Source organism: Cebidichthys violaceus, unplaced genomic scaffold (genome assembly GCF_023349555.1).
Source record: "Cebidichthys violaceus isolate CVI_PGR_0920_01 unplaced genomic scaffold, fCebVio1.0.p SCAF_105, whole genome shotgun sequence".
NCBI classification, from domain to species: domain Eukaryota; kingdom Metazoa; phylum Chordata; class Actinopteri; order Perciformes; family Stichaeidae; genus Cebidichthys; species Cebidichthys violaceus.
Window position 1 is genome coordinate 495,751 of NW_027176269.1, and position 14,352 is coordinate 510,102.

Consider the following 14,352-nt stretch of genomic DNA (forward strand, 5'->3'; position numbering starts at 1 on the left):
AGAGATTCCTCCTCTCTCCTCGATCCTCAGAGCAGGAATAAGAGCTTTGGGACGGCCGTCAATATGACGGAGCAGAACAACTTCCGATTCAAGCGAGGAGCGAGGAAATGACAAATAACAGGGTCCATCCCAAGTCTCTATATTTCCCTCAATAACTTTTATTATGGAGACAATTAGTCAGAGAGCTTTTTACATCATTTATCATCATTTCATTCAATCACGTGAGGCTGATCATTGATGAGTGTCTGGTTTGATGAGTTATATCATTTAAGTTTAACCTGAAACATGGAGCCTAATAAATTCATTCCAGTATTCAAGAGAGACCATAATCATATTCTGGGTTATTTAATAATGACGTCACAATCTGTATTTCAAAACACAAATAATTCATAAATAAGGCAAACGTATTCCGTCAGTAGGAACTGATCCTGCGCTTGTAAACGGGACACAGAACACAGTATAAATACCACAGAACACAGTATAATTATTTGTAACAGTATACAGAGAAAACACCTCTGCAGTGATGATTACTGTGTGTCTTTATTAGTTATTCGTATTATTAGTGACTATCATTAAGTACAGTGATCATGTGAACAGACACAAACTATCAAAAGTCTCTCCAGCTGTTAAAGCTGACTGACAGCTGTGATCAGCTGTGATCAGCGACGTCGTCATCATAAAGGGACGTCACTTCACGTGACGCAACTGAGGAAAGGACGTCTCATATCTCTTGAAACATATTTCCTTCTTTCCTCTCTCCTCGCATGGTTTCCTTGCGTCTCTTGGTGGGAGGGACTAAGACGCAAGGAAAGGACGCAAGTGAGGGAAACGAGGATGCAACTAAGAGACTTGGGATGTATCCCAATGAAGCTGATATCAGATAACAAACAGCCTCACTGATCACATGCTGCATCGTTTTCTGTCTATTAGACATGAGTCTGAATCTATAACAATATAAAACACTTAACACTGAAGCAATTAAGAGACTTGGGATGGACTGTTTCCTGTTCACTCTCCTACAGACGGATCAGAGCCACATTAAGTTACTGTTAATGCTGACTCAACATTTCCTGCTGCTGCTGCTTCACATCAAAACACCTCAACAAGACAATCACAATGGGGGCTTTTATTGTGAAGCACTCACAGGAAACACAATGTATTCATCACTGAGTACTGAGAGACCATCATGACTCGCTGCCTCTGATTGGCTGAACCCTTTTAGACGTTCCAGACATCAGCCTAGGGCCTTTCTCAATACCAAGTACTCCAAGTACGGACTTGTGTACTTGGAAGTATGGACTTGTGAGTTTGGACTATAGTATAATCCGGTTCTTCAGTTGACAGTATTTTTAAGATCAAACCAAATATGACAACCCTTCTTTTTTCATTTTAATTTAAAATAAAATAAATTATATATCTTTATATACATACATTTAATTTTGTGTGTATGTATATATATATATATATATATATATATATATACACATACATGTATTTGTGTATATATTTATATATCTACATACATATATTTGTGTGTATGTATATATATATACACACAAATATATGTATGTATATATATGAATATATAAATACATATAATTGTTTGTATACATATATATATATATACACATTTTTGTGTATATATTTAAAAATATACATACATACATATATTTGTGTATTTGTGTGTGTATATACGTATATATATAAATACATATATATACACATACAATTAAAAAATGATTGCAACAAAGTGGCACTTATGAAGTTCTACAAATTTGATTCTAAAATATTGAATAAATTCACTAAATTGAAACAGAAATAAGTATATCCAAAGCAAAACAGATTTATATTTACTAAGGATCTGAGTAAAAGTAATTTGTATTTACTCAATATCTGGGTGAACTTGATTTGTATTTATTAATCCTCTGAGGGAAATAGATTTATATTTACTGATTATTTGAGTTAAATTGATATAAGCTTACTAAATATCTGGATAAACGACCAGTCAGCTGCCAATATTCTCAACTACACAGTTGATTTCTCTCCTAAAGATTCTCAGAGGTGAAATGAATGATGTAATAAACAAAACTTATATAAAACTTACATTTCTGGTCTGTGTCTCTGCTGCGTTGGTGCTCAGTCCTCTGGTATCTTCGGACCGGGTAGCCTACCTTTGGACGACTGGAACAAAAAAATGAGCTCACTCTCCTTCCGCCTTAGCCAGGCTAACGTTAGCATGTGCAGACACCTGTAACGCCTGGAAGGGTGGAGCCAATCGGAGGCAGAGTAGGGGGCGGGTCTTCCCACAAAGCATTGTGGGTAGATGCACCCAGCGAGTCACGATTGTCTTTCCCATCAAAAACGTGTCAAAGAAACAAGACAGCAGTCATTTTGTTCATGTTGTTGTCAGTGGATTCATTTGAGACTTTGTGGTGAGGAACAGACAGATTACATACAGAGCACATAGAAGTAACACAACCACACTGAGAGACAAAGGTTTTGTGTAGAACCTGTGCTATGGGCGGGAAGCTAGTGGCCCGGCCCATCCACAGTGATCTCTGTGACCCACTTCTGCATCCTGTCCCCTCCATTTACTGCCTGATAATAATCAAAATAATATGTTGTTATAATAAGTAGCAGTTAGCAGCATCGTGTTCCAGCCTTTGGGGGGGGAAACACTGGAGACCCCTCACGGATGCAGCAAGCATAAATCACTCTTAAGGTTGTACAAGTAGGAAGCGTTTAGGAGAGGAGACAAAGACAGGTTTAAAGAGTCTAAGCACAGGTTCAGCCATGAGCTGAGAGATGCTAAACAACAGGTACTCAGAGAAACTTCAACAGCAGGTCTCAGCTAATGACTGCTTCTGTCTGAAAGCTTCTCACACTGAAGTATACTCAAGCAACACAATGCTTGTTGTGATTGTATGTAATGGTGGGTGAGTTGGAAGTGTTTGGATGTGTGCTGCTGTTTTTTTTAACTTTGGACATTTCTCTGTTTTAGCCCCTCCCCTCAGGAAGCTCTGCCTTCTGAGGGGAGGGGCTAAATGAGAATTAACACATTATTGTCACAACAAATATGACCCTTTAATCTACTCTTCTGTGATTGGCTGCAAAGGAAGGAGACGTCTAATAAACATTCCTGTTTTTAAATGCAGGTTCAACTGTCTGAATATAAATGTAACAACATCCAAATAAGTTTTGATGAAAATTGCAAATACATTTAAAAACAAACATTTGTGTATTTTTTTATATTTACTTCAATAAACAAATATGTGTCTATTTCTCCAGGACTCCAGGCTGAAGGAAATCACACATCAACAGGTGAATAGAGAAAGAAAAGAGAAATAAAGATTTAATGAAGCAGAATCAGAAGTCAAGTTTTAGTTTGATATTTTAATAATTATATTTAGTTATTTACTGACGACTCTCTTGTTTCTGTTCAGAATCTGTCAGGTTGGTGGGAGGAGCCAGTCGCTGTGCAGGAACACTGGAGGTGAAACATGAAGGAGACTGGAGACCAGTAGATTACTATGACTGGAGCCTGAAGGAAGCAGCTGTTTTCTGTAGAGATCTGGACTGTGGCTCTACTGTTTCTACCAGACGGAGAAAGGAGTCCTCAGAGAGATCTGTGTGGAGGATCAGCTCTAACTGTGTTCACTTTGGATCTGCTCTGAGAGAGTGTTTAACATCAGATTCCTCTCCCTTCATCGTGGATCTCACCTGCTCAGGTAAGCCCATCAGTGACATCATCTATGTAGCACCCCAACACTCTATAGAGAGTAGACCTAAGTTACCCTTTAGATAGATAGATAGATAGATAGATACTAACTTTATTGATCCCGCGAGGGGAAATTATTTTGTTACAAGCAGCAATAGGTTACAGAGCAGCAATAGGTCACAGGTAAAAAATCTTAATATTATATAAAAAGAAAAAGAAAAATACAAGAAAAATACACATGTCACAATATATACAGTTATAATATATAAAAGATGTTATATAAAAAAATGCACACTATATACACAGTGAATAGAACAGAATAATATTAAATCAACTAAATAAACAGTAGTGCAGAGGTTTAACGATTTGATTTGGCTCGAGGTGATTTATTGTACAGTCTTATAGCAGTAGGCAGGAACGTTCTCCTGTACCTGTCCTTATGACAGCGGAGCTGGATCAGTCTGTTGGAGAACGTGCTCCGCTGTCCCTGCAGTAGGTGGTGGAGAGGGTGGTCCTGGTTATCCAATATGGATGATAGTTTCTTCAGTGTCCTCCCCTCCACCACCTGTTCCAGACTGTCCAGTTTACAGCCGATGATGGAGCCGGCCTTCTTAACCAGTTTGTTAAGTCTGTTGGTGTCTCCGGCTTTAAACTGGAATGATGGGGTGTTTGGTATCCTAAGGTAGCTACCACCAAGGTTTACCTGATTTGGGTGAAATTTAGATTATTTATATTACTGTTAGAGAAATTCACTCGAAGCCGATGTAAAAGTAATAATCACAGGACATTTATTCTTGCAAGAAGGAGACAGGGTTGTACACATACAAGGTAATGTGCCAAGACTGCTCAGAGTTTCAACTCCAAGCCACCAGGTTATATAGTCGTAAACAGGCATACACACAAGTCACAAGACGGCCCAAGACAGGCTTTCTTAACATATCAAAACAGGCTTTACACCAAATGGCATGAAAGAGAACATGGAGAGAATGCGTTTGCATTTCAACCAGGGCATGTTAATTCCCTGAGAATGTGACCACCTGCCCTTCCTAAGTGTCAACGAAAGTTCAACCGGTCAAACCACATGTGGCAGGGCCTTGTGTGCAGACCATATCTTTGATATCAAAAAAGAGAAAGATAATTAGACTTTACATTTTCCTCCAACATAACCCTCCTGTTTATACTAAGTATAACAAACAAAATTAAAGCTGCAAGCAGCATTGATTGGGCCCTCGCAACTACACGTACGTCGAGGGTACTGGCAGGACTCTGGTTGACGCGGCCATGCATTTCTGTGACCATCATACATTGCGTGCACAAGTTAGATGATATTTCTGCGTCGACCAACAGCGTAGGAAGATCATGTTGCCAGGCATTATGCCTCAAATGTTTTGAGTTTACTCCGATACAATCATAAATGTAAGCCTGTTAAGATCATTAAGAAAATTAATGTGCATGAATGCGCTTCAGTGTTTGAAACATAACAAACTGTCAGTTTACTGGGATGGGGTTCAACTCCCTGCAGTGTCCTGCTCATTGTATTTGGACTCACATGAAAGTTAACAGAACAGCAGTGTCATTTGCTTTTACTTGAACACTTCAATTTAACACTGTTTTCATTTTCAGCTCTTCTGTAACTTTAGATTGTAGTGTGAAGCATTCATTATAACATTTAACCTGATTCTCATGTAGAAGCTCTGGACAGATCATTTATACTAATGCCCACTGACATGGTTTGAGAACCACTATTGTCTAACTTTTGCTCTCCAAGCATCTTAGTTTGCACATATTTAGATCAGAGAAGTCTTTTTCTCATGGTGTGACCACAAACCCTTTTATTAAGTTCAGTGTTTGGGCCGCTGTAATTATAGAATCCTGCTTACGTCCGTGGTTGCCAGTAGGTGGCGCTATGACTATGAGTTAATATTGGCATGCAGATGTCCTAAAATCATGACAGTAATCAAGCATGTCAACCTTGGGACAGTTTTGACAAAGTACAGTTGAGTTACAACAGCTTGATGGATGATGGCGAACCATGTAAAATGGCCGCTACACCAAGTCCATGTTTGATGAATTCTAAACTTTTAATCACAAAGGTCTTTAGATTGTTCTGACCAAATTCTAAGTTGATCTGATTAATTACCTAGGACTAGTTCGTAGTACAGCACCTGGAAATGGGAAAAATACACGAGAAATTCATACAAAATTAGAAATGGCTGACTTCCGGTTGGGTTTAGAGCATGGACCCCTACGACTTTTTTTTAAATCCACATGTGATACATATGCTTACCAAATGTTATACATCTAGGTGAAACGTACAGCGAGGGCTGCATCGTCGAAATATTGTAGGGGGCGCTATCGAGCCAAGTTGACACTCTGAAGCATTAAAATCACATCAGATAACTACATTCAGGATTTTAAATGTGTGTGACAAGTTTGATTTTGTTTTGAGTATTTTTAGCAACTCAAAAACACCTTTGTTTTTCATGGCGAGGAATGCATCGCCACGGCAACGGCATTTCACGAAACAACAAGCTTTGAGTAACTTTTAGCCGCAAAGGTCTTTAGATTGTTCTGACCAAATTCTAAGTTGATCTGATTAATTCCCTGGGAGGAGTTTGTTAAAGTAGAGCGCCTGGAAATTGAAAAAACGACACTAGAAATTCAGACTAAATTCAAAATGGCTGACTTCCGGTTGGGTTTAGGGCATGGCCCCAAGAGACTTTTATTTAAGTCCACATGTGATACATGTGCCTACCAAATTTTGTTAATCTATGTGAAACGTATGCGAGGGCTGCTTCGTCGAAATTTGTAGGGGGCGCTATTGAGCCGATTTAACACTCTGATTGAATAAAATCATATTATAGAACTACATTTTGGCCTTGTGATCTGTGTGTCAAGTTTGCTTGTGTTTCGAGCTTTTTTAACCTCTCCAAATGACCATCGTTTTTCACGGCGAAGACTGCGTTACCACGGCAACGGCGTTCGACGAAACATCAAAAGCTTAGAGAACTGGCATTATGAACTTCTTACATTTGTGTGGAACAAATTTGATGTTGATCTGATTTTCCAACTAAGAGAAACAAGCCAAAGTATAAAGACTTTAACTTACTGTTGCCAGTAGGTGGCGCTATGACTATGATTCAAAATTGGCTTGCAGATGTCTTCAGGCCTGGAGTTTAATCAAACATGTGAAATCTGGTAAAGATCTGATGACGCGGAGTCGAGTTACATCAGTTTATTTGTTCATGGCGAAGGATCGAAATTCGCAGAGCCGCCACGTCGCCACGCTTCGACAACTTCCTACAATTTTCACAATGAAGCATTATCAAGGTCTTAAGGCTTTTGTGACAAAATTTGAGAGGGATCCGATTAATCTGTGAGCAGTAGGGTGTCAAAGTACACAACCTATGACTTCCTGTTGCCACTAGGTGGCGCTATTACTATGATTCAAAATTGTCATATACATGTGTTCTGGGTCAGGATGTTATGACATATGAGAAATTTGGAGCAGATTAGGCAATGTACAGCCGAGTTACAACAACTTCCTGTTTCATGGCGAATGGTGTTCTTTTGCCGCCACGCCACGGACACATAGTTCGATAACTTTTTGATCTTTGAGTATCGTTTCACTGCCAAGGTCTCAAGAGCATACTGACCAAATCTGAAGGCAATCGGGTTTAATCTCTAGGAGGAGTTCGTTAAAGTACGGCGCCTTGAAACGGTCCAAAAACGTCATAAAATTCAAAATGGCCGCCTTCCTGTTTGGTTTAGGATATACCTCCTTTTGACTTTTTTGTGCGTCCCATCACGTTCCACATACCTACCAAATTTCATACAGCTAGGTGAAACCCAAAGTTGGGGCTACTCTGTAGGGGGCGCTATCGAGCCAAAATGTCATGCCGCAGCTGGACACCCCAATAATACTGGAATTTTCACCACGATTGAATTTTGTGCCAAATTTCAAAAGATTCCCAGTATCCCAAGCACCTCCTTTTTGCGATGAAACTGGTACGATAATAATAATAATAATAATAATAATAATAATAATAATAAAAAACATTAGAATAACAATAGGTCCTCCGCTCCGACTACGTCGGTGCTCGGGCCCTAATAAAAAACATTAGAATAACAATAGGTCCTCCGCTCCGACTACGTCGGTGCTCGGGCCCTAATAATAATAATAATAATAATAATAATAATAATAATAATAAAAAACATTAGAATAACAATAGGTCCTCCGCTCCGACTACGTCGGTGCTCGGGCCCTAATAATAAAAAACATTAGAATAACAATAGGTCCTCCGCTCCGACTACGTCGGTGCTCGGGCCCTAATAATAAAAAAACATTAGAATAACAATAGGTCCTCCGCTCCGACTACGTCGGTGCTCGGGCCCTAATAATAATAATAATAATAAAAAACATTAGAATAACAATAGGTCCTTCGCTCCGACTACGTCGGTGCTCGGGCCCTAATAATAATAATAATAAAAAACATTAGAATAACAATAGGTCCTCCGCTCCGACTACGTCGGTGCTCGGGCCCTAATAATCAAAAACCCTCTTATATGGATTATATTAAAAGTAATATGTTTAATAAGGAAAAAAAATGTTTTAATCAACAATGCTGTGTACTGTCTTTATCAGCTACAGGTAATACTGCAATCATCATTTTGTCTCTTCTTTTGATTTTCGACATATGAATCATCATCACTTTACAGTTCAGTTTCAGCATTTCTTCCAAACAGAGCCACGAGGCTGTCGTCATAGTCCGACATGTAGCTCTGTGTGTCTCCCTGTGTACAGTAGCTCCCCATCTCATCATCCTTCTGGGGAATCTGTTGATACACTAGAGTTTGTTTAGACATGGCCACATCAATCCATCGTTGTATTAGTCCTCTCACACATGGTATGAAACAACACCCACAAACAGTCATAAATGCACCTGCCGCAAAGACTGAAGTAAACAGTGATACTGACATAATTCTCCTTATCCCAGATCTCTCTGGCTGCCTGAAGAAATGTCCCTGTCTTGGCGGTGTCATGTCTTCCAGTTCCCGCGATGTTATGTCTACCACTGAGCCCTTGTGCTTCTTTACAGACACCACTAACCCCCTCTGAGCGTGTTAGTATTTTCACTGGTCAGACAAGCGGCCTTAGAGACTTTCACCTCTCTGTTAATCCAGACTCACTCAAAGGTGGGACAGGTGTCTGCAAGAAAAAGAGTTATCAGTGCTTCTATTTTATGCGGACAACTGGTTCACCTTTTTACAGTGTGTGAGATGGATCCAGGATGATCTCTCTGCTATGCGGACAGCTGTCGGTGTGCTTAGGAGCACTTGAAACATGCCAGGTTTTGCGTTTTATGACTTTGACCAGGACCCAGTCTCCTGGTTTCACTGCATGGACTGGATCAGGCACCTCCTGAGTTGGAGAGACAACAGAGGACGTCATTTCTTTTCTTTTTAACATCCTTGCCATATATTCAGCTGTGTTTTCTCCCATATGTTCGTCTTGTCTTACGAATGGTTTAAGCTCAGTTAGATAGTAAGGTCTACCATATAACAGTTCAAAAGGTGAGAGCCCTCTGCTGCTAGGCAGTATGTGCATACTAAGCATAACTGGAGCTAAGCATTGTACCCAATTCTTTCCCGTTTCAGCCATCATTTTCTTTAGTTTTGATTTAATTGTACCATTCGTTCTCTCAATTAAAGCTGCTGACTGTGGGTGATAAGAGCAATGATATTTCATGTTTATTCCAAATACCTCAGCCAAATGTTTTATGACCTTGTTGACAAAATGTGTACCGTTATCACAATAGATTTTCTCTGGTATCCCAAACCGTGGTATTATGTCTTTTGTCAAAGCTTTAGCTACCGTGATAGCATCTGGTGCCTTAGTTGGAAAAATCTCGACCCATTTAGAGTATTGGTCAATTATTGTCAAACAATATTTCTTCCCTTCACACTGGTTTAGTTCAATGAAATCCATGCAAATGTGTTGAAATGGATACTCTGGTTCTGGTAGTTTACCTCTAACAGGTCTTTGCTGCCCCTGAGGATTATTTTTCGCACATACAGAACACGCTAAACAACATTTTTTTGTATAATTTGTAAAGCCATATGCTGTAAAGACTTCGCGTATCATAGATACCATCCTCCCTTTTGAGACATGGTCCAACCCATGGCTCAACAGAGCCGCATATCTATATAAGGTCTTAGGTAACACCAATTTGCCCTCAGGTCATTTCCAGAACCCTTCGTCATTTATTTTGCAGTTTTGTTTCATCCAAAAAGTTTTTTCTTGCTGTGGAGCATTTGTTTGCATGTCTTTTAAGATTTCATGATCCAAATGTTGTACTTCGAAAGAAAGTTGGTTATAAGGTTGTTGCGCAGCCTTTTTAGCTTCCTCATCAGCTTTTCGGTTTCCTGTTGAAACCGGATCAGTGCCCGTTGTGTGTGCCATGCACTTACAAACCGCTATTTGTTTTGGCAGCTGCACTGCATCAAGTAGTTGCAATATCAAGTCTCTGTGTGTGATAGGTTTGTTAGTTGATGTTACCATCCCCCTATTCTTCCATTGCTGAGCGAAGACATGTACGCATGAATAAGCATAGTTGCTATCTGTGTAGATAGTAACGACCTTGGCCTCCCCCAATTTGCATGCTTCTGTCAGAGCGATTAGTTCAGCAGCCTGTGCTGAGAAATGTGATGGTAAAGGTTCAGATTTTAACACTTCATTATTTGTCACTACTGCATATCCCGTTGCATTTGTACCATCCAAATTCTTTTTACATGAACCATCAACAAACATAGTCATATCTGCATTTTCAAATGGAGAGTCTGTTAAATCAATTCTTGGTAAAACACGACTCTCAGTTTCAGCAACACATACATGAAAGGTGTCTTGCAGGTGACATGTAAGTTATTTTGTTTTTGTCACAACTTCAGCCAGGCTTTAGTTTTTCATTTGTCTGTCTCCTGTTTTGCTACACTAACTCTCATGTCATTTCAGAATCTGCCACTCCCCCCCGCTCTGCACTAATTGCTGATTTAATTTCACCTGGCCTGCCCCACCTCCATACTCACCTGCTCCTCATCAGCAATCAGCCCCTCAGTGTATATGTACCGGCCCATTTCCCTCAGTTCTCTGCCAGATTGTCTAGTGTGTTTCCCTTGCTATCCAGCAACCTGTCATTCCGATTCTGATCCTGATTATCCGTGTATTGACCTGCCTTTTTGGACTTTGGACCTTCCCTTTTGCCTGCTCCCACTGGATTTGTTTGCCACGCGGGTTACTACCTGGTTTGACATCTGCTGGTTATTAAACCCGGTTTCTACACCTGAACTGTTTTCTGTGTCGTGCTATTGGGTTCTTGTCTGTCGTTTTGTGATACCTGACAGTACAATCTGGCCAAAAATGAACCCAGCCGACATGGAGAAAATAAGGCAGGAAATGGCAGCACAAGCTGCTGCCCTACACCATCATGAGAAGCAATTCACCGCTATGGCGACGGCTCTCCAGGAGACTTCTGCACGCCACAACCAACATTTGGAGGCTCTGAGCAATCAGCTTCAGCAGCTCATACAGCCCAGACAAACGCCAGCGGTTTCACCACCCACCAGTCCTTCTGTTCCCACTGTTCTGGGTCCAGAACCCCGCTTAAGTGCTCTGGAGCGCTTTTCTGGAGCTCCAGGTACCTGCCGCTCTTTTCTGACTTTGTGCAAATTGACTTTTGAACTTCAGCCTCTCACATATCCCACTGAGAGGTCAAGAGTGGCTTTCATGATCACCCAGCTTACTGGGCGGGCTCGGGACTGGGGCACCGCTGAGTGGGAGAAGCAGTCGGCTTTCTGTTCTTCTGTGACTGCCTTCTCTGAGGGTCTTCGGAAGGTGTTCGATCATGCTACCCCTGGTCGAGAGGCTGCTCGTGGACTGTTAAACCTGGTTCAGGGGAACCGGAGAGTGACTGATTATTCCATTGAGTTCCGGACACTTGCTGCGGAGAGTGACTGGAACGCTTCCTCCCTGACTGACGCTTTCTACAACGGCCTTTCTGATGGCATCAAGGATGAGCTGGCGGCTCGGGATCCTCCGACTGATTTGGACACGCTCGTCGCCACGGCCATCCGCATTGACGGGCGTCTCCAAGAAAGGAGACGAGAGAGAGCGCTGATCAGTACTCCCCGGAGCCTTCCACGTCCTCCATCGTCACCTCCCACTTCAATGTTTTCTCCTCCCACCGGTGCCTCTGGAGACCCGGTTGAACCCATGCAACTTGGCCGGACCAGGCTGTCAGCGGCTGAACGACAGCGGGGCGCCAAAGGGAGAACTGCTGCATGTACTGTGGGCAGGGAGGTCATTATGTGTCTTCCTGTCCAGTAAAAGACAGGGCTCACCAGGAATCCAGAGGGCGCTGGTGAGCCATATCATGAACTCTGAAATGCCCTCTCGTCCACTACTTCACGCCCAGCTCAACTGTAATGGACAATCACACGCTGTCTCTGTCCTCATTGACTCCGGGGCCGATGCCAACCTTCTGGATGGTGGTCTTGCCATGCAACTGGGTATTAACCAGGAACCCTTGGTCGAGCCTATCAAGGCGACTGCTCTGGATGGGCGCCTCCTCTGCACAGTAACCCACCGCACTGTTCCTCTTCATCTGGGCATATCTGGTAACCACACTGAATCACTTACCTTTCACCTGATAAATACTCCTCAGCACCCAATCATCCTGGGGTTTCCTTGGTTAATAAAACATAATCCACATATTGACTGGGGGACTGGTTCCATTCTACAATGGAGTGAACATTGTCATGCGGTCTGTCTGAAATCTGCTTTGCTACCTGCCTTCAACACCTCTTCCTCTAATGAGCTCCCAGATCTCTCAGGTGTCCCATCCGAGTACTATGACTTAAGGGAGGTGTTCAACAAAGTACGGGCCACATCGCTTCCCCCACACCGCCCGTACGATTGTGCCATTGACCTCCTCCCTGGCTCATCACCGCCAAGGGGGAGACTCTTTTCTCTGTCAGCCCCTGAAACCAAGGCCATGGACGACTACATTAACAACTCACTGGCAGCAGGCATCATCCGTCCCTCTTCATCCCCTGCTGGAGCCGGATTTTTCTTTGTGGATAAGGACAAATCCCTCCGACCCTGCATCGATTACCGCGGTCTGAATGATGTCACCATTAAAAACCGGTACCCCCTCCCACTCATCTCTTCTGCATTTGAACTGTTACAAGGGTCTTCTGTGTTTACCAAGCTTGATCTCAGGAATGCCTATCACCTTGTTCGCATCCGGGAGGGGGATGAGTGGAAGACGGCGTTCAACACCCCTAGAGGCCACTATGAGTACCTGGTTATGCCTTTCGGACTCACTAATGCTCCTGCAATATTCCAAGCCTTAGTGAACGATGTGCTCTGGGATTTTCTCAATGTGTTTGTGTTTGTATATCTTGACGATATCCTCATCTTTTCAAAGACTGAACGGGAACATGTGCAGCATGTCCGCAGTGTTCTCCAGAGACTCCTAGAGAACCAGCTGTTTGTGAAAGTGGAGAAGTCTGAGTTCCATGCCACTGAGGTGTCGTTCCTGGGATACATCATTTCAGTTGGACGTATTCATATGGATCCCACCAAGGTTAAAGCAGTGGCGGATTGGCCGGTTCCCACCACTCGGAAGAAGCTTCAACAGTTCCTTGGGTTTGCCAATTTCTATCGTAGGTTTATCCGCAACTATAGTTCTGTGGCAGCTCCCCTGACAGCCCTCACCTCCCAGAAGATAGCCTTCCAATGGTCCCCTGCTGCAGAAAGGAGGTTCAAGGAGTTAAAATCACGGTTCTCTTCTGCTCCCATTCTCATCTTTCCAGATCCTGAACACCAGTTTGTTGTGGAAGTGGATGCGTCAGACTCCGGGGTGGGGGCAGTCCTGTCTCAGCGGTCAGCTGAGGACCAAAAGTTACACCCATGTGCTTTTTTCTCCCGCAAGTTGTCCCCAGCAGAAAGGAATTACGACGTCGGAAACCGGGAGTTACTGGCTGTCAAACTGGCTCTCGAGGAGTGGAGGCACTGGTTGGAGGGGGCAAAGCATCCGTTTGTGGTGTGGACAGACCACAAAAACCTGGAGTACATCCGGTCAGCCAAACGGTTGAACTCCCGTCAGGCCAGATGGGCATTATTCTTTAATCGTTTTGATTTTACCCTGTCTTATCGCCCAGGTACAAGGAACGTCAAACCAGATGCCCTGTCCCATCAGTTCCAGTCAGACAACTGTCCCACACAGCCTGAGAGTATCCTCCCCACTAAGGTGGTCATCGGCGCAGTTACCTGGGACATTGTGGACAAGGTAAAACAGTCCCAGGCCGACCACCCGGCTCCCAGTGCCTGCCCTGATGATCGTCTGTATGTGCCTGTGAGTCTCCGCTCTCAGGTCCTCCAGTGGGGACATTCTTCTCGCCTTGCCTGTCACCCAGGGGTTAGGCGCACCCTAGCTCTGCTAAAGCAACGTTTCTGGTGGGCTTCCATTGAAGAGGACACCAAGGAGTTTATCGCCGCTTGCCAGATTTGTGCTCAGCACAAGACTGCTCGCCATGCCCCTTCTGGTCTTCTTCAGCCACTGCCTATTCCTCAT

General features: G+C 42.8%; 1 long non-coding RNA gene across 1 annotated transcript in view; it reads left to right on the forward strand.

Annotated features, from left to right (window-relative positions):
* Positions 1-3,517, forward strand: part of LOC137888433 (uncharacterized) — a 7,002-nt gene extending 3,485 nt beyond the window's left edge. The window contains exons 2-3 of the long non-coding RNA XR_011105139.1: positions 3,289-3,321; positions 3,444-3,517. This is a non-coding gene — a long non-coding RNA (uncharacterized lncRNA). The remainder of the gene's footprint in view (positions 1-3,288; positions 3,322-3,443) is intronic.
* Positions 3,518-14,352: the final 10,835 nt, after the last annotated feature.